General features: G+C 36.1%; 1 protein-coding gene across 5 annotated transcripts in view; it reads left to right on the top strand.

Annotated features, from left to right (window-relative positions):
* LOC132951621 (complexin) overlaps positions 1 to 26,028 on the top strand; it is a 218,629-nt gene that overhangs the window by 156,035 nt on the left and 36,566 nt on the right. The window contains exon 1 of one of the 5 annotated variants that reach the window (XM_061023438.1): positions 14,584 to 14,693. The exons of the other annotated variants lie outside the window; for them this stretch is intronic. The gene's annotated coding sequence lies outside the window, so the exon portion shown is untranslated. Of the gene's footprint in view, positions 1 to 14,583; positions 14,694 to 26,028 lie in introns of those variants that run through there. 5 annotated transcript variants of the gene reach the window in all.

The raw sequence follows: 26,028 nt of genomic DNA, 5'->3' as shown, positions 1-26,028 counted from the left end.
CGCGGGATGAAATAATAAAACTATAGCCAGTTTGACGGTTAGGTCACGCGTATTAGAAGATTAAACATTACATTTTCACACTCAGGCTAATGGAAAAATCTCTTATTCTGTCAGGTATTAGTCGGATGCCATTTTATTAATTCTAATACCTAATTACATAGTAATGTCACAGATTATATTATTAAACCAGATGGTGCACTTCTCCATTTTACTGATAGTTAAAATCTAGCTCAATGCAGTAGGATCACATTAGAGAAATAAATTATTGTACGACACCTTTACTATAATTATTGTATCAATCATCAAATAATATGACAATGGTTTAGAATTTGGCGCGTGTGCTAAATATCAGTGATGCGTAGTTAGTAATCAATAATTTATCATGAATAGGTTTTGATTTTCTTACATTTTTGAGAATTACATGGCTTGTTCAGGAAGTGCACTATCTGGTTTAATATAATCTATGGTAATGTATGGATTATTCTAGTCGTATAATATATTAATTGATTATTAACGGTTGTTAAAAATAATTATATTGTTTAAATTTTGCATAGCTGCCATATCAAAATCATCTAATCTACAATTTCTACCTAAATAAATGATTTAGTGTACGTACCTAATAATAATATTTAAAACTTATTTTATATATTTTTTTTAATGAAATATACTAAGCTGGTTGGAGTTATTCACAAAATGTGAGTTAATGGAAATTTAAAATCAAATGTTAATTAAAAACCATACCACTTTATAATGTTATATTGTATAATATAATTAGTCATATAACTTATAATATTATTAAGTACCTACATATTGTACGCAGTATACACGCATGTTATACTTAATTTACTAGAAATTTAAAAATTAAAAGTTTTTTATGATATATAAAAATATGCATAAATTTAATTCTAGCAAATAAACTAAAACTATTTCAGTTTGAAACGTCATCATATATAGAGATTAGATTTAATAACATAAATAAATGTAAAATGTGTATGCCGTATATCGTATATGTCGTATATTATGGCGTACGGACCAAAGACGTACATTAAACGTACAATGACGTAATCGAGTTTGAAAGAACAAAACGTTAGAAACTGCAATCTGAACTATATATTATATCTAAGAAAATAAAATACATTAGTGTTGCCGGCGTTACTTTCGAGAATAAACGACCCGAAGTTTTTATTTTATTTTTTAGTTCTTATTATTGAATTTCAAACTTTATAATCGGATTGAGAAATAAAATAATGGATTATCAACAATAACGGAAATTACATTTTTGAATATTTAACGATAAAAAAAACAAAGGTAGAAAAACACAAGAAGGCTAACGGAAAAACAGCAAAAGTACAATATAAACCCTTAAAAGCAACATAGCAATATTATTTATTCGACGACGTACAACACAGCAATACCTGCAGCGTGTACAGTTACCGCATTATGGGCTTCAGCTTTACCAGAGCAATATCGTTATAATCGCACGCGAACGTTCTATAACCGTAAATAACAGTGCACATTATTGTTTTCCAAGCTACTGTATTACTAATTTAATATAATATGTAAGGCACGTACAAAACAATACCTATTGAAATATATAATATTATATACGACGTTACAATATTATAACATCCTAAGTATACTTTCACGATATACCTACCTACCTATTTATTTATATAATATTATATTTTATTATGTATGCAAAAAGCTCGTGTCGTCCACGCACACTGTGCAGCGCTGACGCACGAAAACGCGTCGGCAGCATGAACAGTAGTTACGCGCGACTTGCGTTGCGGGCCATATGGGAATATACCACGGTCACTCGTGGTATATACCCGGTATACCCCCGCGTCAAAGTACAGACCCGATGCGGGTGGGGGTTGCGGCGTGGAAATTAATTACGTGTTACGAGTGCGTTTTATTGGGCCTTTTTACTCGGTTCACACACACCCACACCACCCGCACCACACGGACTCGAGCGCGAGCGAGATAAAACACGGTCCACCGTCGCGTATCCTTTTACGAGATACGCTCCCTTTACCTGTCGACCCACACCCTTTACACTACACCCCTACGTCACTCCGCGCATTTCTCCTACGCTGAATGCCGTCACAGTGCCGCCTGGGCTTTGGGTATATCGTTTCGTATAATAATCTCGGAAACGCGAGAAAGAGTTTAAACGGGTGTATACTCGTATACATTATGCGGTATTTTTTGTGCATTTTTTGTTGTTGCCCGGGTCGGCGGCACGAAGAGTTTTATGGCGCAGACGCCCTCACCACAGCTGCGGCTCTCGCAGTCTCGACCCACCGCGGTCGTCGCGAAAACTTAAAGTCATCATACACGCGCTAACTCCTTTAACGCGCGGTCTCTGCGCCAAATACGTCGTGGCAAAAGGTACCTGCAAAGTCCCATTATCGGTCTACGCCCAACCTCATATAATATAGCCGTATGATAATATGCCGTATATAATATTTGGAACGATAAACATTACAATATACATAGTAATAATAATAATAATACCGTAACGGAAAAATTGGAATATAATAAATATTTTTTTATAAATATGCGCGTGACACACGTGCGGGCGGGTATGAGAGTTTTTCGACTGCGCGTCGGCACGTTTCGCCGATAAACAATATTTTTGTCGTCTTCGGAGAGACGGCGGCCCTGTATACGTTTTCGGAATTTTTTAATATAACCGTTATATAGCGACCGCCCGCAGGTTTTCTCCGTCTCTGCAGATTTTTTTCCCCGTTCTCTTCTTTCATTAATTCCGACGAATATTGGTTCCTTCTAGCTATGCGCTTTGTAAACTATTTTTATGTAGGCACTGTATAAAATATTGATAAATAGTCGTGCGACCCGAATTTGTAGAACTACTGCTGCCATTGTGTTTGTGTTCAGAACTAATCTATATTATGTTGTGTGTTCGGGCGAGCGGCCACGAAAGTTTGTGAAAAAAACACGATAAAATATTACGCTTTTGTGCAGCGCTTCTATACGAAAATAAGTTTTTCTGTATTTTTTTTTTCTTTCACATCCGAAAAGTAATGTTGTTTATAAGCTTGTACACTTGTACTTCGTGAAAAGCAATAATTTAAATAAATCCTCATCCGGAATGTGATTTCTCACCACCCTCCTCCCAGCACAATTCGCCCTACCCGATACTCGAGATGCTCGCGGGATCAAATATTCATTATACCGGCAGGTATTACTTTTGGGGGCAACTTTTGATTGTAATACACCAGACACCTAAAGATGTATACGGAACACCCATTTAAAAAAAATCGAAAGTTATTCGCATTCCCATATACATTATATCGAGACCCCGGGGAGGGTTTATCGTGATAAATTCTATGCGTGTTTACGATTATAGAATAGTAACAACTTTTATCAGGGCACCATTACACGGTTTTTTTTATGATTTTTTTTTTTATTATGTATTTTCTCATTTCCTCGACCGTTGCACAAAGACGGCCGACTATATATTTCTTGAACTTTTGGGTCGCTTTATAAATAAATAAACGCGTACGTCTATATTATACAATATGCCAATATTTATTATATATATGTGTATTGTGTAGGCATGCGTATACAGGTGCATGGAAATGGTTGTTTATCGAATCATCCAGAAACAAAAAGATTGGTCTTACTATATATTATTATCATCCTAAAATAATGCAAAATAATAATAATCGTAATTTTCTATATTGCAACGGATATTCACGACTCCCGTGCACTTTAATATCGTATACATTTATATTATAGAATTACGGTTTGATGTTTGTTTTTTATTTCGCTACGTGTTTTATGGTATTTACTTTTTTTTTCGTGCCTGTGTTTTAATTTAATCGAGATACCCAGGTATATAAAAGAAAAGGAAAAAAAAACTCTTACCACGATTATATTCTTTTGTATTTATTTAATAGTGTATAATTTAAATAGTAAATAGTATAGTATATATTATGTTTTCTCAATTACGGTACAAAAATAGACAATTATTATTATTATTATTCTTGCTACACGAGCGACGAACGAATATTATAATATTCGCGTGCGCGGGCACATGCGATATAACAATAATAATATTATTCTATATGTGTACATATTTTGAGGCCACACTTTTTAAATTGTATTCACGTTGCACCTTGGCGTGCGTCGAAATGCCGCTAAGGAGTTTGCGCGAAATCACTTATAAAATATGATCTTACTTATAAACGATTTGTCGTATATAAATAGCGGCCATATTAACGCACATTAATATTTCCGTAGAGGTCAATAAAGCCGCGGATACGACGCCATCCGTACAGTTGTGAACAATAATATGCTACCTACTATAGATCCATTATTTTGTTTTTCCAACTTTATAGACGTCAATTATTTATTTATTTATATTTTTTTTAGAATAAAAGTTTGAACAACTGGGTTATTACTCATTAGTCAACATATTTAACATTAATTACTATATTTTATAATATACTTGACTAGTTAGGAATTTTTGTGATATTTCAATGGGTATATACATATTATTATTATAAAATATTTTTCACAGTTAATTACATTTAGATAATATTATGTCTAAATAATATTATTTTTGGTATCCATACCGATTGTTTTGAAAAGGCCGTGTCGTACGAGTCACATGTCGATCCCATAGTGCAGTTGATTTTGTCAGTCTAAGATGTAATCATCATCGTGTAGTGATTTTAGACAATGTAGGACGATGCGTTTGATTGTGAGGGGTTTGTTTCATTATTGGATGCCGTAGCATGTCGTTATGTGGGCGAGGTCGGGATAACATATACCTACTACCCATTTTTCGTTATTTTTCTGGTACTTACGTTATTGGCTCGTAGTTCTTCTTAAGTCGCTTGACATAATATCTTGGCAGTGTACATGCGTTTATTTTAATATTATGTCTTGGTAAGGAACACGTGTGTTTATAGTTGTTAACGTATAAGCGGAATAATTGTTAGATCGTTCAGAATTTGCATTGCGTATAATCTTCACATGAGATTGGACCCAAAGAAATTCGATCGTTTTGGGTGTCATGGTAATACTTGTGTTTAAGATATGTGTTGGACAAACGCATTGGAAGGGATTGTGTGATTTTACAGCTTAAACGACTCCCATACAAATAAAGATGGAAATAAAATGAACTAATTTTTATTTTCTACTGCGGACGCGGCTCTCTTGATAATAATCCATAACGCCCTTGGGAGCCGCCACGCACAGGTTGAAAACCTGTGGTGTACATAATATTAATTTTTTGGGTTAACAAAAATATAAAATAGTCTATAATTTTATTATATAATATATTTTACTGTCTGAGAATTTGCTCTCGCTAACAGATGTATTCGATGTACGCTTGTGGTCTGAACTCTGAATTATTGATGACGTATTTAATGCACAATATATTATATGAAATAGAAACCTTTCGGCTTGTGTAAATTGTACATTTATTAGAATAATGCTCTTATATGATTGGCGATTGATTAATATGTACCTATATATATTTACATTTTTCAAAACCTTTTAAAATCTGTAAGGGATGAGTAAAAATATCGTGAAAAAAATGATATTGAGAATATTATTATTTATGTATAAGTATTAAGTAAATTGCATCTGGTGCTTTTTTCCTTTCGTAAACCGTAGTACTTTATCAAAATTGTAATAATAAACAATTTATACTCTTGTACAGTGACATTATTTTTAATATAAACATCTTATGGTAATTGGACATTCATAAATTCACGGCTATATATTATTATTATTATTATTATTATTGTTATTATTGCATAACATTTTTAGTGGTTGTATTAAAAAGAAAAATATCGCATATATATCGTTTGCCCTAAACAAGTATTTTCCATAATATTTTCACAGTGGGAAAGTGCGTGATTAATTCAGTTATTCGTAATCTGATGGCTCTACGTTGAACATTTTATCAATACAATATGTATAATTGTAATGGATTCTTAACATTTCTATTTTTTCTGATATTATTTCGGCGAACGATTATATAACTAAAAAAAAGCTTTAGAATAAATCTCATAATATTATATATCAAGTAAAATGGTACACATGAAAACAAAATAATGACAACGTTGAGAAAGATTTGCAGGTCACGTGCGTCTTTTGAAATTCATTTTTTTTTTTTTTTTTTTTTCAATGGAATTGTGGTTTTAATTGAAAAATTCATATGGGACTGGCTCGTCGTAGTATGTGTATAATATTTCTGTGTTGGATGCACTGACAAAAAATAATTAATAAGCCATTTTCATTATCAAGATTTGGTGGCCTGCTTGAATATAATTTCCTGTCAGAGCTGTGTACAACACGACTTTATGTGTTTAAGTAAGAATCTATTAGTTTATAGTAATAATTATTATACCTAACTCTCAAAACCTTTAATTTATTTATTTATAATAACACACAGAAAAACACGATTGTAATAAATAAAAATTTCATAAAATGACCGTCAATGTTAGCTTTTTTTTTAATTAGTCCAGTGGATCGCGTCAACACATTTCATCTACAACAATAAACTAAACATAACACATACATGCACGTTATTAATTTTCAAACCTTTTCAGTATAGCTAATACAAACATTTAATTTGTATGAAGGCACCTTTTTTTTTTCAAATGACGTACTTAAACTTGCGTACCTGAAATATTGTTAATTAATATTAACAGGCTTTTGCAGAATAATAATAATAATAATATTGTTTTTATATTTTCAGTAAGTTAAATCGGTACCATAATTTATTTACAGCGTTGTAACAAATTTAATTATTGACAAAAAAAAAAAAAAAACAAAAACACATTAATATGTTGCATATAAATTATAATAAATTGATCATAAAAATATTAAACACAATAAATTATATAGCTTTAGCTACATCGGTGATTATTTTAATAGTGGCGCGCATGCGTGTGCTGTTCGAGCTAATAAATCAACTAAATACATAATATAATATCGTGACAGAATACATCGCGGATATTATAATAATATATTGCCGAATAATAATAATAAAATAATAGTCTCAAAAACGACATGGTTTTCCTGTAGCAGTCACCAATGTCGCCGTCCGTTATTACAATAATATCGACGATATCCTCAATACTATACTCGTGCATATATCATAATATTATATATTATATATTCCAGCAATCCGAAAGTCAGTATATGTAGTCGATTTTCCGGTAGTGGCCCAGAGAAGTATCATATCATGTTCATGGCGTAAATAATAATAATAATAATAATAATAGTTTTAATGCGGTTGGGGTGTGTTCGAGATTTCAGGGTGTTAAACCGTTATAATAATAATATTATGTAATAAATAACAAAAAAATATTTGTAGCATTGATCACCGCTTATATACGAATAACGGTCAGTCGACAGAACGGCGTTTACGATCGCGCAATTGTTAAGACGTAATGGTTGTCATTATAATATAATTCATCTATGAAAAATACCCTCAAAACCAATTACACGTCACTCGATCAATATTATAATATTATCATGAAATTTAATTTGTTACACACTGCACTGATATTGTATTGTTGACGTGCTCATCCGCGTATACCTACATCATCGCGAGTAATCGAATCAGTGGCGCCGGAGTTCTTTTAAGAGAAATAAAAAGCGACGTGGCCTTGGCCTGACCTTGACGTAAACCGTATACGCACATAATAATAATAATACAGAAGGGTTCGGCGCCACTGAACATCACTACCATTATTAAATGTGTATAGTGTATGCTATAAAATAGTATACTACTTGATATGGGGTGATTCAGTTATAACGTAAGACGCTCGTTATTTCAGAAAACTCTTAAGTTTTTTAAATTATTTATTTTATGAAATTTTAAGTTCTTACAAAAAAAAAATTATATTTCTTATTATTTTTTATCGTTATTATGTTTTACATTGTTTGCTCTTTTGAATGGCAACGTCCATTTTTAATTTCATAGTCCTAGGTAGAATATTATTCAGAGTATTTCGAACAAGACGTTGTTTATTAGTTATAACTTATAAGTATTTTAAGTTTAGATGAGTTGAGTAGTGGACCGACATTTCATGGGGACCTATCTCTTCCATTTCACTCTTCTTATTGAAATTTGAAATACTTATAAAGTTATAAATCATAAACTATTCATTCAAAATTCGAAATTAAATGTGTCGAAGTACTCCAAAGGATATTCTGCTTTTGAATAAGGAATTCAAAAGCATGCGTTGTCATTAATTATGGTAAAACATTTTAAAAAAATGCAAACGATAAAAAAGTAATCCACTCAAAATAAATAGGTAAAAATAATTTTCAAAAACAGTAATAGATATTGAAATGCCGATTATCTTACTTTAAATAGATCACCCGATACACTACTTGTCCACGCCTTGTATAATATATCAAAATCCCAAGGACGGGCTGTATATAATAGGTATAGGAGGACACGTCATCGGTCGTATGCGATATAAACTATTGAAAACGGTTCTGTTCGTCGTCATCGCCGTCGTTATTTTTGAACGCGCAACGCCAAAGCGAAAACAAACGTAAAACAATGTAAACCATCGGACCGATGCAAACGGCGAGGCATTTCAATCGCGTCGAATCGCCACCGCCCCGACGGCGGTGAAAAGATATTTTTCCTCCGGCGCGGCCGTGTAGTTTCTATCCCGCGGAATAAAATGTACGCTTATACGATAAATATATATATCGGACGACGGCTACGCCCGGGTACATAATATATATAGGACGTCTCGGGGAAAATATATGGCAGCCCCGATAAGGATTTGACATCTGTCGATGTTTGTCCGGATGAAATAAGACGCATTTCCCCGGGCGGGGTGGCCCTTCGCCAACCGGCGTTGCGGCCTTCCACTCCGAAGATTTTCTTCCGCAAAACGACGTGTATGCGGGCGCGAGACCTTTAGGTCAACTCCGAACAATAAAGTTTCCGCAGTGCGAGCGTCTGTACGGTGTATTTTATCAAATGCATTTTCTAGGTATCTCTTTTCCGGCCCACCACGCCACCCCGTCTAGTCCGTTTCTGCGCGACGGCGATCCGACAAACTTTGTATCGGGGAAAGCTTTTTGACGTCCGCCGCCGCGGCCTGTCGAATTCAAATCTCTCGAGTTGTTCACATTTAGGTCATCATTTGCAGCGGGGCTCACATACAGACCAACTACATATCAACCGGACATCCCCTTCCCCCCACCATTTTCCTCGTGGTTTGAATAGTTGCGGTCGGGTTGTGGGTATTTGCTTGTTAGTTTTACATATTATTATTATCGGTAAACGCGTTCGATCTTCTCCTCGGCCCTGCGTGAATCGCATAATAAAAACGAGAGAAAGAAAAACCTCCTAACTTACGCGCGTAGGACACATTATCATATATGTGTATAATAATATATTATATATATTATATAGTTCTGCGGGGCATCTCTAAAGTTTTTATAGTTTATCTTTGAATTTATTCAAAATGCACACGAATGGCTCAGAAGATGATTGTAAAATCATATAATATAATACATAATGGAACAACTACAACAGTATAATGTTCCTACCTACACTTATTGTTGTGTACAATATTATACCATCGTAAAGGATTTCAAATCATTCCGGAAGTCGTTTTTTTCATATAATGTCGAGCACAATACGATAATATTGCCACAAACATTTTTGCACATAAAATAATACTATATTGCAAGACGTCATTCTTCCCTCGTGTCGGCCTCTCAAGACTCACATGTTAAGGCTTCATCTCCGCGAGACCTCTACACATGACATATAGTAGTAAGTCGTCGTTTTATGATGCGGCCTATGCGCGTGTTTTACCTGCGGCGGTGAACGTCTCTTCAGGCGGCATTTGACTATACCAACAACAATATAACACACGTCATATTATTATATTATTATACCGACCGCATATTATTGTACAGAGTATATTGCAGACCGACAATGTACGCCTCCACCGAGTCGCGTGTAATCCGATGGGATAACAGTTATTATTGTGTTATGATACTTATATATCGATGGGAAACGGCAGCGAACGGTGGAGCAGCTATATAATATAATACTAATACAACGACGGCCACTGTTATTGCGTACGCGCTGTGCACGTGTGCGTACGTCGACGGACCCTTTTGAACGTTATCCAACTTATCGATTTCGCTTAATGGACGACGAGCCGAAACCATTTACCGACGACTGTGGCGCACACACACACACACACACACACACTGCACACTCGACGAGCATAATATTAACGTTATTATACTACGTGTATACACATTACGGTATGTACAGGTATATGTGTATACATACTGTATACATATTGTATTACTCATATATATATATACAGGTACCCACGTTGCCGACGCCAATAACTCTGGTCTGGCGAATATAATTATTATTATCACAATGCGAACGCTCAATACTGTATTAGTGAGAATAGTCCTGCGTATAGGTCATATACCCATATTATATAGTACAACTGTACAAGAGTACCTACGCAATACATAATGACAGTATATACCCTACCTATATGTATGTGTGTTTTACTACACAACGATATATATATATATATATATATTTACTTGTATGATTTGCGATTCAAGCCGAGTTTGGGGGAGCCCGAGTAAACGTCATTAAAAGTTTGGTTGGCAATTGGCATATTTTGTGGAGTTTCGGGATCTGCTCCGAAGTCCCGTTTCAAATACTGAAATTATAACAAAGGGCGATTTTGTGGTGGCACGGGGGAAATTAGAGCCTCCTCCCGTCTACCACGTATACGTACAACATAGTCCTCTCAATCGTTGTCTTTCAGCTAAGACGATTTATATAATATTATTGTAGGTAGTTAAGTATCGCTCAGTCATAGTCCCCTAGCTAGATGCAGTCGCACAATAAGCCGGCCATTATTCTTTGAAAGCTAACACACGTACATTTCAATCTTCCATTTCATCGTGAAAAATATTAAGATATTCGCAAAAAAAATTGAGCATTCTTAAACGAAATTCGTATTTTCTCTCGGCGTCAAGAACTTGCGACAATTCCCCTTGGCCGGTACCTACAAATAATATTATTAATCAAAATCTAAACTTAACTATCCAATTAATTTATATTTTATAATATTAACATGTTTCTTAAATGAATTTAAAATCCTTATCCATCCACTTACTTTAGTTTTAACTTCTTTTAAAAGAAAAAAGTATTGTTCATTTATAACTTATAACTTATAAAACTTTTATAGCTACTGTAGTCTGTGGATTTTCCCATCCCTAGTTTAAACAAAAAAAAAGTCAACTCGAAACCTCAGTCCTGCAATTAGGTGACCTGCAATACGTATTTTTCTTCAGATTTCATGATTTATGCGTTTATCTGTTTTTTTTTATCAATCCAGTTACGAATTAATGGTATAAAGTTATTGTTTTTTGAGTAGGTACTATAAATACTATTATTAAAAATATAATGAGTACAAAAATGTAATTTAATTTGAATGCTTATCGATCATCGTGTCATTCGTGAAATTCGTTTCTTTGACAGTTTCACAATTGATATTGTTATCGGAGTTTTTTTATCGATTTATATATTTTTTCGTCACTATAGTCACCATTACAAAACGCGTTGTGTACGTCAAATATTGTTTACATTAAGCGGATATAGCGACGTGACACAGGTCGAAGGTAATTTCGTTAAATGACCTGCTTGGTAGTTGTACTTACCAGCTTTTATTTTATTTTTTAACATTATACCACGCAAACATAGTGCCGCAGTGTTATGTGTTAATATCGTACACTGTGGCTCGTCAGTCGATCGCTTTTCTTGCACGTTAATATTTTGTCGTACACACATTTTACGGCTCGAATTTTACAATATTTATGAGGTCGACTGGACGTGACACGCCCGCCATATTATTATTATACTGTCCGTAATGTACATAATATGGGACCCATTAGATATATTATTATATTATATTATATTGGAGATCGGGAATGGTGCATTCGTTCGCATTTCATATACGATTTTGGAGGATCCTTTTACGGTTTCCGAACTATTCGTATACTATAATTCGTATTATAATATCGTTGTAGTTGTTACCGTTCGCGTTTTAAATTTATTCACTATCGCTGCACGCACCGTGCAGTACACGGGCGGGTTAGGTTATTAATATTATATATTATTATAGTCGTGTTGTTCACGCAGTAGATAAAAACATTTCTATATATATATATATATACTCTATATTTCTCGCGTAATCCTCCCCCGTGGAGCCGATGTAATAACGTCAATAAAGCTAAATCGCCTGAAAATAAAACGTTCTATCCGTGCATGTATAATCATTTTATATTACTTCTGTTCTTGTGTGCATGTATAATGTATACATGTATAATATTCGTATACGGAGCGTTTCTTTTTCTTTCTACACCGTGATTTATCGTTTCCCGACGTAATCGAGAGAAGTTTTGTGTGAACGCGCACTAGTATTATTATAATACCGTAGTAGTAGGAGGATCGCTCGCGCGCGGTCTGTATCATGAAATTATTTTAATAGTGCACACTGTATACATAATAATATTAATAATAATAATATTATGCATACGTCACCACCGCAGTGCTTCGTCCGCGGCGGGTATAAGTTAGGTAAATTAAGGGCTGTTTGTCGTCGGTCAAGTACCCACAGTAAAACAGAGATCCGGTACCGGCGGAGTGACGTTTCGATATCCCCAGAACACACTTTTAGGGATCGTGTCACGGGGATTGTGTCCGGATGCGCTGACGGCGGCGGTGGAAGACGAGCGGACGGAATTCAGATTCGAGAGCGGAAATAATGTATTCTAACCTACCGGTCGGGATAAATGCGATTAGGGGTCGGCTGAGAGTGCCCACAGTATAAATTACGGTCGATGGTTTTGTTGACCAGCAAATTCGATAAGTGAACTAGCGAAAAAGCGGAGGGAAAAAAAGAACACTACTGAAATGCAATTTTGTATAGTGACGGTGTGTGCGTGTGTATGTGTAAATCTACCGTAAATACTTTCAAACTTTCTGGTGGTCGTTATAAATGTTTTCTTTTTTATTAGTAGACGTGAGATAAAATTACAATTTGGTAAGAATCGTAATAACCGTTCAGTGAACCGTGGTTGAACGGACCGCGCGGGTTGAGTTATACTATTTCAATATAAATACTATTCACATATTATACGTATACCTGCGCATGACAAAAATATCACGATCAGGTATTCTAGAAAGGCACCAGCTTATGTGGAGGAGGAGATAATTGAATATTAATAATTTTAACACGCCCGCCGCATGTGTAAACTTACACACACGCACACACAATATACATATATGTAATATATTATAGTCTCTAATAAGTTTGATAATTTATGACGTCGGATCAGTCCGGAACATTTGGCCAGCTTTTGACTGGTCCGAGACGCGGTATAATTAATAACGTGAAATTAACTTGACGGCCGTTCTCGCGACCGCCCACGTGCCACACGCCTACAGTGCTGAAGTGTGGTTTTTGACGCGCATTCGCACCCATATACATGTTCATATGTCCCCGGTAACGGTTGTCCGCAAATCGATCGGTATAGGCAACACTTTTTTCAATCTATAATATTTATCGTCAAGTATAAATTGTATCTCATAAAAACGACGATCTAATATAGTTCCGAAAGCTTCATTCCAAATAATACCGTCTGGTTTATTTTCAGCAACCTCAAGTATACGTTTGAACGAAGAGGCGGATAACGAAATAATAATATTTTATTTTTTTTATAACACTCCGAAATAATACGTCGTGTGATCTGCGAGTCATTCGTAAAAGAACAATTTAGACGCGTGACTAACCTCGTCGGCGCGAGATAAAACAAAAGCGTCGTAAAATTGAAAGCGATAGTGGATATTGTTAATAATGTGCGGTGGCCGAGTGAGCTAAAAACAAAAAATAAAAAGAGGAAAGAAATGAACCATTATTTTTTACGCAGTTTTTTTCATACTCCTGTATTGAAACTCGTTGTTTTATAGTTTTTTTTTCGCCTCGCCGCGGCCGTTCGAACGCTTTTCTTTTATTTATCGTTATTAGCGTAGGTACGCGCCGTGGCACATGACGGACGCGACCGTGTTCGATAAACACGATATAATAATACACCGTGCGTGCGTGCTGGCACGAAAAATGCACAATTATATTATATAGGTACGTGAGTGTACGCGTGTAAGGCGGCGAGCGAATAGCATTTTTGAAAAACAATTTCGATGTACAAAACGCTTTGGCGCTTTCCAATGCATCGGACGTGGTGGGAAATTTTACGAGTTTTGCGGTTTTGCGGTTTTATCGGGAAAAAATTCTTGAACGTCGCAGGAACGGAATGCGGTCCATGGTCGGGAGAGCGTCAGAATGAGACGAGCGAAAGACTCGGATGCGCATCCCTGCGATCGAGAAACGGAGTGGCAGACGACGCGACAGCTGATCACCACCGTGGTAGGGGATGAAGCGGGGGTGAGCGGGGGCGCCCCGAATGGTATATAAGTTCCAGTGCGATCGCTACGATCGTCGCAGTGCACGCGTGTCCAGCCATCGAGTCGTTCTTTAATTTTATCAGAGCCGCCGCCCTCTCACCACTGCCACTGCCACAGCCTCCAGTCTTCTTCATTTTTATAGCTGTCGTCACTTCTGGTTAGTCCATTATAATAATATCGTATTTATATATTTTACATTATTTGTTCCTGTGGTTATGAAACAATATACCTACAGTCACCTGTATGGAATCCCACGAGTTGTATAGATCGTCAGACACCCGAACTTAAGAATACGTCTAATAAGCGCTTCACGATTTTCGTCGATCTACTAATTCTAATATCTCGTGTCATAAATTATTGTGTTAATAAGTTATAAGTTTTCTGTTGGGGAGGTTTATATTTTTTTATTCGTATATTATACGATTGACGTGATAACATATTGTTATATTATAGTCTCGCGTTCGTTTTCGATAGGACTTTCGCGCGCTGTCTAACACCTAACGCCGCCGCATGGTGACTAAATGTTATTATATTATTCTAATAGGTGACTGATGGTATTGTGTATAATGTGTTATGCATGGTGGCTGTATAATAGTACGCCCGTAACGCCTACCTATCCATTAAACATACCGCGCGCAATGCGGGCAAAACGTTCGCTTTTCGTAATAATATATACGCACACTGCAGCTTGTTTAAACTTTTAATGCAACTGTTGTATAGGTACTGTACAGTATAACGGCGGTGTAGCCGGTGCGAGTATTAATATTAATAGCGCCAGGTATAACATTACATTGTTTTACGAGCCCCGTACACTTCCGTTTTACACTGCTCACACGTGCAATAGCACACACGCACACCACACTCTATCCCTATACAGTATACACACACGTATATGTGTATATAATATATTATAATATGTGCGACTTATGCACACGTGTATCGCGAGCGTATTACCTCGGGAGTCTGAGTTATTTTACGTTTTTATTTTCATCCGCGCAAACTGGTATTATGTGTGTGCGCGTGTGTAGAAAGGGGATGGGTTGAAATGGGGGAGGACAAAAGAGTTTTTTCGTTTTAACATTTTTTTTTTTTTTTGTTCTGTACACTTGTGAAAACGCGCACCAGTTAAACGTAATGGTTTTATCGTAAAAGTTATACCTACTCTATTTCTCCGTCCGTTTGTCTCTGCAGTATGTACTTTTTTTCCGTTACTTTACTCTCGTCCTCGCTAGAATTTTCCGCGCCCGCCGACATTAAAAACCCTCTTCCGTTATTATAAAGACCGGTGGTTATATATGTGACGCGTGTAAAACACTTCACACTATATTATTATTATTATTATTATTACTATACACCGTCGCTAAACGGGGGACACACATTTCACGCGGGAGGAGCTTAGCGAAAAGTTTCAACGCACTGCCGTATACTGCAAGAATTGTATATACCACACAGAAATATCACACACACACACACAAATGCACATGCACACCACGTCAACCGTTAACAAAAAAGTCACTATATAACGTTATGCTCTGGTGAATCGCGATTATTACACCACACAAATATTTTCTCCTCTACGTTTTTATATTTTTGCGTGCAAACACGCGGGGTTCAACAATCTGAAACCCACCACGCTGTTATCTTCACCTCGATCGACAATACTGTCATTTCTCCGACTTCCGTTTTGTCCACACTGGTGAAAAGCACAACGGCGACGGTGACGACGAACCATTATAATATTATAATATATTTTATAAATTTTTTCGAAAATCGACCGGAATGCGTATGTTCTATCAACGATAACGTCATCGATGGGCTATATTATAATAATATGCGTCTATACCATCTTCCGACAGCCCGTTTCGCTCGCACAAGTTTTGATGTAATTTATAAACTTTAATATCTCCGAATATCTATACCTCGTACATGTATATATATGCGTAGACAGTATTATAATATTGTCATGTATACCGCCGAATCTTGTCACACTGAAAATCTTTTGATTCCATTAGATGCGTTCAATGGCCAATGTCTGGAAGAGGAGTAGACGTTATTCCGTTTCCGCCGCGTTTTACTCGTTACTGGTATTTGGTCTCTTATTGCCATGATAATATTATTATAATAGATATTATAAAATTGACCAAATTCAAAAAATATTATAGTTCGTTGAAAATTTAATTTTTCGTAAATCTAATAATGTTGTGAAACAATAATATTGTTTTGTAATGCCGAAATATAATATTTGGTGAAGTGTTTAAATATTATAAGAACCTAATTTAATATTACATCGGTGGTACCGAAATATATATTTGAATAATCTTTATGCTCCGGTGAGCGTGGTGGTGTTGTCGAGTGTAATGTTCCAAACTGTCGACGGACTCATGAGTTCTAACTAAAACCGGGAAATTGTTTAAAATAAATTGATGATGACAATGAGCCCGAAAGCGTTTTGAATTCACTAATCGAAATGGATCTACCACCACTGCCGCCTCCGCCGAAGGAATCGCGAAATTGAATAAACGAAACTCGTCGCCTAAGCTCTTTTGCAAATACTTTTCTGTGGATTAATTTGCGGGCCGTATACGAGCGCGTCGCGAAATTAATTCGTCGTCAGAAATTCACAGTCGACCGAGCACGCCATTATTATTATTATTATCATTATTATTATTATTATATGGCGCTCTTTTGGTTGCTCCGACCACGCGATTGTTCATTGGACACGTAATGAGGATTTGGAAAAACTGTTGGAGCGTACGTAATGTACTAATGGTTGCCGGGAAAAGGCTGCGCAGAAAAAATAAAATCAAAATTTCAATATTGCACTACGCGTCGAGTTTGTATCGAAAAACTTAAAATATCATGAACGTGATAATATATTCGGCAAAGCAAAGTCTGCAGGGTACATAATATAATATATTATATATATATACCAATACGCCATGCCCACAAAATATCTAACGACGGGGACGTCACCGGGCGATGTATTATAATTTGTCGATTCGGGTAGTCGTGTAGGTACCTATAATAATACACAGATATACCTAGTAGTGCAGCACGAGTGCGGTTAATCGAAAAAACGACAAAGGAAATTTCATTTCGTACGACGACAACGTGAAAACTTTATTTGCCGACAAACAGCAGCTAGCGCGTATGATGTATAACGCAATAATGTATGGCTGTTCGTGTACGCACATAATATAATATATTGCGACGACGAATAGTTTTCTTCTTCCCGTCGAGTTCTTTACATAATATTATTATTATTATTATATTGATGAGCGACACGCGATTACGTATTATACTCCTAAACTACAAGAACCGCGCGTTCTATTCGCGTGCTCGCAAATAACATAAGCTCATAGGATTTGGGCGTCGACAAATGGCGGGAAACGTTTTCGCAGTTTTGGTCCGACGACGTATCGTATCGTGCACGACTGAAATCGCATACGGCGTTATATAAATCACCACGAGCTCCTCGTCGTGACACACAGCCCCGCGGTAGAGTCTTTGTACATATGCGTCGGGATATAATATTTTGTCATCTTTGAGGCGTCATAAAAATATTCCAACATACACTCCGCTCCCAGAGGAAGAGAGAATAAACTGTAAAAAAAAAATATAATAATTGAAAACCAAATTTATTGTGGAAAAAAAATATTATATTATTTGATAATGGCCCGTTTGGACTAGTCCATTTTTCTTCCCATTTTATTTGCGGGCTTCGCCGAAATCTTCACCGTTGTCAGCGGTTCTAATTAAATCGTCGTGCGCCTATTGTCTGTTACCTACGTCATACCATTATTATTATAGGCATATACCTATAATGAGTATCGGCGTCCCCGCAATAATCGTTGTTCGGGGTCTCGGCCGCATCTGTGTCTGACGTGGAGTGCGGCTCGGGAAAACGAGAAATAATATTAATAATAATTATTATTACTATTATTATCATTACTACTATATACTGGCATCGCCATCGTCCTCCCAGCGGATCGCCCACTCGACAAGAGAGCGTTTTATCGAATTTGGCACGGAAAATTTAATAAACGCCGCGAGGGAAAATAAAAGTCAAACGGAATTCTTCGAGTGCGGCGAGGAACGAGATGCCTCTAGAGAATTTTCCACGCGAGGCTGTGGTGGTATGTACGCGTTTTATTCAGACGACAGTATATATATATATATATTGTGCCTAGCCGCAGCCGCCGCATAAATTGCTCGTGCAAGTATTTTATTCAGCGTTCGCAGTTGTACTCGTCGGAATGCGACGACGACTGCGATGATGATAATAATAATAAGCGCGACCAAACATTTCCGGAAAACGCATCCGGTGCATTATTGCCGTACATACCGCGCCGAACAGCTACACGTATATATGTATATTATACAACGCGACACTATAAATTATAATATTATTAAATATTATATTATTATGATATACGCGGGACATTGCGAGGTTATTATTATTGTTACCGTTATTATGACGGTGACGGTTGTATATGCATTTTTCGCACGTCGGTCCGCAGTATATTATTATCATTATTATTATTATTATTATAACTACACTCGTGACGTACGAGCCTGCAGACTACACAGTAATATGACGACTGTCACGTGTATCTTCTGCGGTCTACTCCAAAAGTATAATGTCATATACCTTTAATCCACCCTTTTCGATATTTAAATAAACAAACGTCTTGGCAATAATTATTATCTACTGCATAGACTCGCGAAGCTATCGTCTAGCAATATACATATTGGCCCAACACCTCAAACCGCCCGTCCGGGATAAAAAAAAAATGATCGACCATGATTTACGGACACACACGAAATAATATAATATTGTTTTACTTATATAAGTCATAACTGGAGCCACTAAATGTTATGTTACCGTAACCGATTGTTTTCCAATGGATCGATGCGTCGTATTATTATAATATTATTATTATCATACGATACGCGGGATTAATATTTTGCCGTACGCTCGTGAGGGAATTACAAAAGTTTTTGCGCCCTCTTCATACAACGACGATAGGTACCTGCTACACCTACTCGAGTTTTGCTGACGGCCAAAAGTTCTTGGTCGTGTTTTTCCTAGAGCCAATCGGAAATCCCGTAATTTGTCTAACCTTACCAGACCGGCTGAAACTTTTCATGTATTGTTGTTCACACCCGACTTTTCGTCGTCTCCGTCTTTATTATTATATATGATGACTTATTTGCGATAAACACCACCGCCTTCATTTTCAATACGTGGATAATAATCCTTCGATAAGGCGATTGTTTTTTTACCCCAGACGCATTGTTATTTCCTAAGTAGGTTTTCGAGCTTTATTTTCTTATAATTTGAAGCACTTACTGTTAAAGTGTAGTATTATAGGGATTTAAAGTTTCAGAGGATCGCAATGATGTGGTATAAATTCACGGTATCCACTGTCGCTCCACTAATCTTGTCTAAACTTTAAACACGTCTTATTTAACACGATATTGAAATCGTTTTTGAAAAATCGTTCCACGTCGATTGTTTGAGAATAAAATAATGTAGTGTAGACTACAAACAAATCTCGACTATGATAAAATGTGGAAAATTTCAAAAACACGTATTTTATTCAACTGTGAAAAAAATCGCAGTCGGTCGTTACACGGTATAAATATTGATACGCCGCCGTCTTCGCGTCACTCGTGCTCACTCACTCGTATCGTAATTTAATGATGTGTTGTAGTGACAAACGCGTTGAGTACCCACGACCACGGAGGTGTAGCTAAATTGCCTATTCAACACGCCGTGTTACTACGGTTTTATCGTGCGATTGCAGAAATGCATTAACAGTGACAATATAAACAACAATAATAACAATATGTTCTTACGAGATACCGGAAAAACGCGAACCCACGAGACGGTGGTATACCTAAATTATTTTAACGCGATTTCCGGCACTCTTGCCGCGCTTCAGCTGCAGTACGCGTTTCGGTGGTGTTATTTTTATCGTCAAACCGAACGCAACGAATCCGGTAGTTACGATGGTAAACACGATAATATGTATAATATAATATGACACGGTAATGGCGTAATATTATTGTTATTGCGTTGTATTATATTCTTATCGGATGTATTACGCCCAACTCGACCGTTGCAAAATTTGAACGTGATTCAGCGTTTTGACACTTTTGAGACTTGATTTTATGTACCAGCTATAATGATTTTAGCCCGTGGAATCAACCTAAAAAATATGTTTGCGCGCGCGTGTGTGTGTGTGTGTGTGTGTATGTATAATATTAACATTATAAACGAATTTCGTCGAAAACGATTTGGACGACGCGTCTATATTATGTTTTCGGTGCTTTATTTTTGGTTTGGTTTTGGTTTTTTTTTCTCTCAGTCGTCCTACGTGCCCAGAGTTTTTCGCCCAAAAATTGATACGGCCAGAAAATTAACGTCAGCCGTATATATTATTACACCCGTATTACGGTCGGCCCCACCGAACAACAGCCGTTACACGCGATATAGCTACGTGAACGGGCGCGGAAAACATCTGGCCGTTATTGGCTTAGTGTCCGACAAAACAAAAAAAAAAAAAACGAAAACGGCTTTGGAACGTACATTATATATATATATATATATATATATATATATATATATATATATATATGTATATATATGTATATATATTTCGTTTCGGGGCGCGTTTTTCCAAATCGAAATCGTACTTCCGGCGTTCGAAAACCGTCTCCGGAATATCTGATCGGACGGAACGTTATGCGTTTCGATATCATATCGTATCTTATAATATTATAATAATATATATATATAGTATTATTAAACGGAGCGATTGTTTTTTTTTTTTATCGCCGACCGGGCGTTTCGAAACGTTATCGTTTCAGACTTTGAATGACCGTATCATAATATAATATAGTCTATTTGTAGTTTGAATATTATCGCGCGCGTTTGTACGCGACGGCTAAGGGTTCAGTGTAAAATATTCGACATCACGACATCATCCGGTGACTATTACCACTTTCGGCATTCGCATAGTGACGTAAAACTATATTTAAACGACAACGGTTTCGACTAATTCATTTGGATCGGATATACGTTTTTCGTTCGTCGCCGACATCTTATATTATCGTGTTGTACGCCGTACATATTATTATTATAATTATAATTAAAATTTTATTAGCGTTCGATTCCGGTTTTGTCGTCGTCGTCGTTGGCGCCCGAAAACGTATCGCTATAAATTAGATTAAATTACGCGACGTCTCCTATTATTACGCCGTCGCAGAAAATACGGAATATAACGGATTTTGTTTTATGGCCTCCGACAACTACGGCGTGCGGTGGCTGGTAACTGGCAATTTTGGAATTGACAAATGCGTATTGTTTTCTTGTATTTCACAATGCCGGCGAAATGAAAGACGTAAAAACGTAATTTCGCGTATTTAATGTTCTTTCGAAAATATTTACTCAAATATAAGCTGGCAATTCGTATCGAGTTTACTGCTAATGAAAAAATACATAAAAAAATAAAACTCTATAAACGGATCCTCGAGATGTTAACTCACCTTAAACGGACTTAAATAACATAATATATTATATAAAATGCCGTCTTTAAGACACACATAGCATTATAATACAATTTCAGATAATTGTAGATCGTAATAAATTGATCGACGCCAAACGGAATAGCTTTTGGAAAGTATATATTTATTTATCTCGTTTAATTTGAAAGTGTTCACATTATTGTAAACTTTATCCGAATTTAATACAATATATTGGATAGCAGTACACACAGCCATAATATATAATATAACATTATGACTCCGTAGTAATAATATAATACTGTTTTTTCACTCTCTCGTTGCCAGACGGAACCGAGTCTGGGCACAAACTACAAAAGAGAAAAACCTCTTTCATGGACTACGCGGCGGACGTGGTATTTAAATCAGTTTGGTTGTCGGCATCAACGGCGCGTTTCGACAATTACTATACGACATGTATATAAACATCTGCTGACGCCGTCGCCTCCTAGTCTGTTCGGTCTGTTAACGAATTCATTTCCGGTCCATAAAACGGGATATTGTCGTTCGAACACCACACCCAACGATCGGAAAAAGCGTTTTCTATTAATCGGTTATGAAAATCGACATCGTATTCATCAGTGCGAGTACAAGTGCGGAAGCGTCGAAATAGTTTTTTCCTTTCTTTTACGTGAGTTACGTAAACGTATAGCGAGGTTAATAATAATAATAATATTATTATATTATATTTGGATAATAACTTTTGAGCGAATTTTCATTATTAAACCGTAAATCGTGTAGCCCCTCCCCAATATAATACATGATTTACGCGCAGACGACCGTGTATTAATTTTATATTTAAAAAAATTATACACAAAACGCTGCGATTATTATGTGAGTTTACAGATGGACTACTCTAAAAGTAGGGAATTCCCGTAGTCGATCCGGATATGATTTTCGGTCGTAGCAAAAGAAAATTATATACTGCCTATATTATGGTTTTAGCTTCTCCCCCGTCATCGCACTATAATATTATGTATAGTATATAATCAAACCCTGCGTGGTGGCGGAATAATGATTCGCAAAACATTGAAACTACATCCGGCCACGGTGCGGGCCACTTTGCACGTCGACTCGTCGGAGACGTGGACGGATGCGGGGAAATTTAGCTTTGCCATACGGTTTTTAATTTGACAGAGCAGCACCTCCCGACCGTCACCACCATCACCGCACTGCGCCGACTCGCCAAAAGTGTGCGTAGATTTGGCGCGAAATATATCGTACAGATTACTCATCCGGTTCTTCGTCCTCGCGTGCAAATAACGCAGTCCTCCGACCAGCCACTCCCTCGCCGCCCATTTCCTCTTCCCACCGAATCCTAGCTGTTCCGCACCCGCCACAAACCCCGATAATGAATGTGCTCGAACCCCGTGGCTTCATTAAAATTTAGGTCAAAACCTCAAAACGATCAGTTATTTTCGTCGACCTCCTCGACGACAGCGCCGTATACACAAGCCATGGCGAAGAAACTTTGTTGTTGTTGTTGTAGTTGTTGTTGTTGTTGTAGTTGTTGTTGTTGTCACTAATGATGTTTTTACTCGTACGGACAAATAAATTAACGGCGAGTACGGTTGATTTCTAAACGCGTACTCCGCTTTCGGATTTTTCAACCTCGTGTCGTCGGACCCGCGAATTATAGTCGTCGTCGTCGTACAACCACCACCCATCGCCAACGGCGACGGTTTGAGAATCACGTAGGAACGTGACATTTTACATCCGACCAGTTTCGTCGTTTTTCTTCTCATTATTATTATTATAATCGTTGTTATCCGTCACACCGTCATGCGATTGGGTGAATGCGAAAATGAAGCGCCAGTGGCGTGTCTGAAGCTCGACCGAGACGATTACATTTTTAATACATCAACTTTTAATATGGAAAGCTTCCTCCACGGACTATACTCAACAACTTCATGTATTTTTTTCAAACATTTTTTTTTCATATTTAGATTTTGAGCTGTCTGAAGTTTGTTTTTTTATTATCACCACGTTTTAAGCAGAATATTTACTCTAATATCGCTTATACATACTAGAGTTTTCTAGACAGGTCTCAAAATATTGTTTTTTGAGTTGTTTATGAAAATTTTATGTTTGATAATTGCTTAGTTTGGTTATTTACGTTATACTTATATTACATTACTTGTCTATTGCGTTTTATATGAACTACATTATCAGAAATAGTGGAACCGAAAACCAAATCGAATATCCTACATTTTTATTTGCAATTTTTTATTAAATGTATCTTGTTCTGTGACTGGCATCGGTAACTAGTTCAGTGCAGTGATCCGTGATTTGTTGACAACGTTTTTCTTGGAAAACTCGTGTGAAAAACGGTATCCTGTATTTGTATAGACGAAAACTGATATTTGATTGTACCTGAAAATCCCATCATTTTTTAAAAGATTTCACACAGGCTTTTTTTGTAATGAAAATATTACGAAGAACCCGTACAAGGTTGTATTTAATTTTTTTTAGAACTATTTTCTTAATTGTTCTACATATTTGATTATTATTTGGGTCACCAATTAAAAAATAAACTTTATAAATAAATATCCAACATAAAATAATCGAATATGATTCGTAGAAACGAAACGAACCATAAATATGCCTTTTTAATATCTATTGTGTCTAGTGTAGGTCAGTAGTTATCAACTTTTTACTTCAAGGCACCTATTTACTGTCAGATGACCATTCTCCATTCCATATTAAAATATAACATTTAAAAATGGATAAGTCGTCAACAAACCTAACCGTGACTATTACGACATGCATAATTTATCAGTAATAATTTCCAAAATTAGTTTTATTTCTTGTAGGTTAGGTAACCTATTCTAAGTTTCTTATACTATTGAAATTCACCACTGACGGTTAAATTCCACTGCGCTTGAGTACCACTGATTTATGATAGACCTATCCACGTCATATTAATTATATAACGTGTAAATATTGTGTTTTCTCGGGTTGATGATGAATTGATGACTATATATTTTATCCATCGATTACACAAAACCAGAAAAGCAACCAAGGTGCCTTCGTCTAATTTGGTTTTGTATTTTGTTTAAAACTATCAATTACGTCATATTATAGGTTTGTCAGGAATAACCAATAAGTAATAATTACTAACTGGTATTTTATAGAATATACTATTTATGATCTATCAATCTCGTAAAAACGTATTTATTCGCATTCCTCAATAAAAAAACAAAATATACAAAATTTCGTTTGACTGGTCACAATAATGGAAGTTGAATTTCAAATCGTGGAATTTACGGTTAATATAGAATCTCATCTCCAATTAGAATAATACGATTAAATACCTAAATAATATTATTTCCAAAATGCACGGTATTATAATTAAAACTATTTCAAATATATTTACAACGAGTAAAAGTAATTTTTTCATTATTAATTATACTACATCATATAAGTACTGGCAATTGTTTGCTTCAAAGCATATCTAAATCGGATATCATTAAATTAAATCGTCATTATGTTATATTATTGTGTATAACTGTAATTTCAGCGTATAATTTATAATATCGTCCGTGAAAAGTAAATAATTGCAAAGTTGAATAACAGACCCGATATTGCTGTTGAGTAATATAAACATAAACCTGAGATAAATTACCTAGTCACAGTGCGCCGGAAGTGACTTCAAACCAACTCGAAATATTTCCGACGCTGATTTGTACACGCCCGGGCTGAGCGAGAATTGAAACCACGACTAATAACCTTAAGTACACACACCGTAGGAAATGAAAATTAGACGATGCAAAATCCTTACGGAAATCAATGCAAATTTTCCGAAACGTCTTTAAATTATAACTACGATAAACTGGACTATTTCATTTATAATAATCATCACAGAAGTCCTTTTCCGAGACCAGCGTGTTGATATCGGCCTATGATTTTTTTAATCCGCAAGC

This window comes from Metopolophium dirhodum, chromosome 9 (assembly GCF_019925205.1).
Source record: "Metopolophium dirhodum isolate CAU chromosome 9, ASM1992520v1, whole genome shotgun sequence".
Classification (NCBI taxonomy): domain Eukaryota; kingdom Metazoa; phylum Arthropoda; class Insecta; order Hemiptera; family Aphididae; genus Metopolophium; species Metopolophium dirhodum.
The sequence above is the reverse complement of the archived record's forward strand: the minus strand, read 5'-3'. Positions and strand labels throughout refer to the sequence as shown.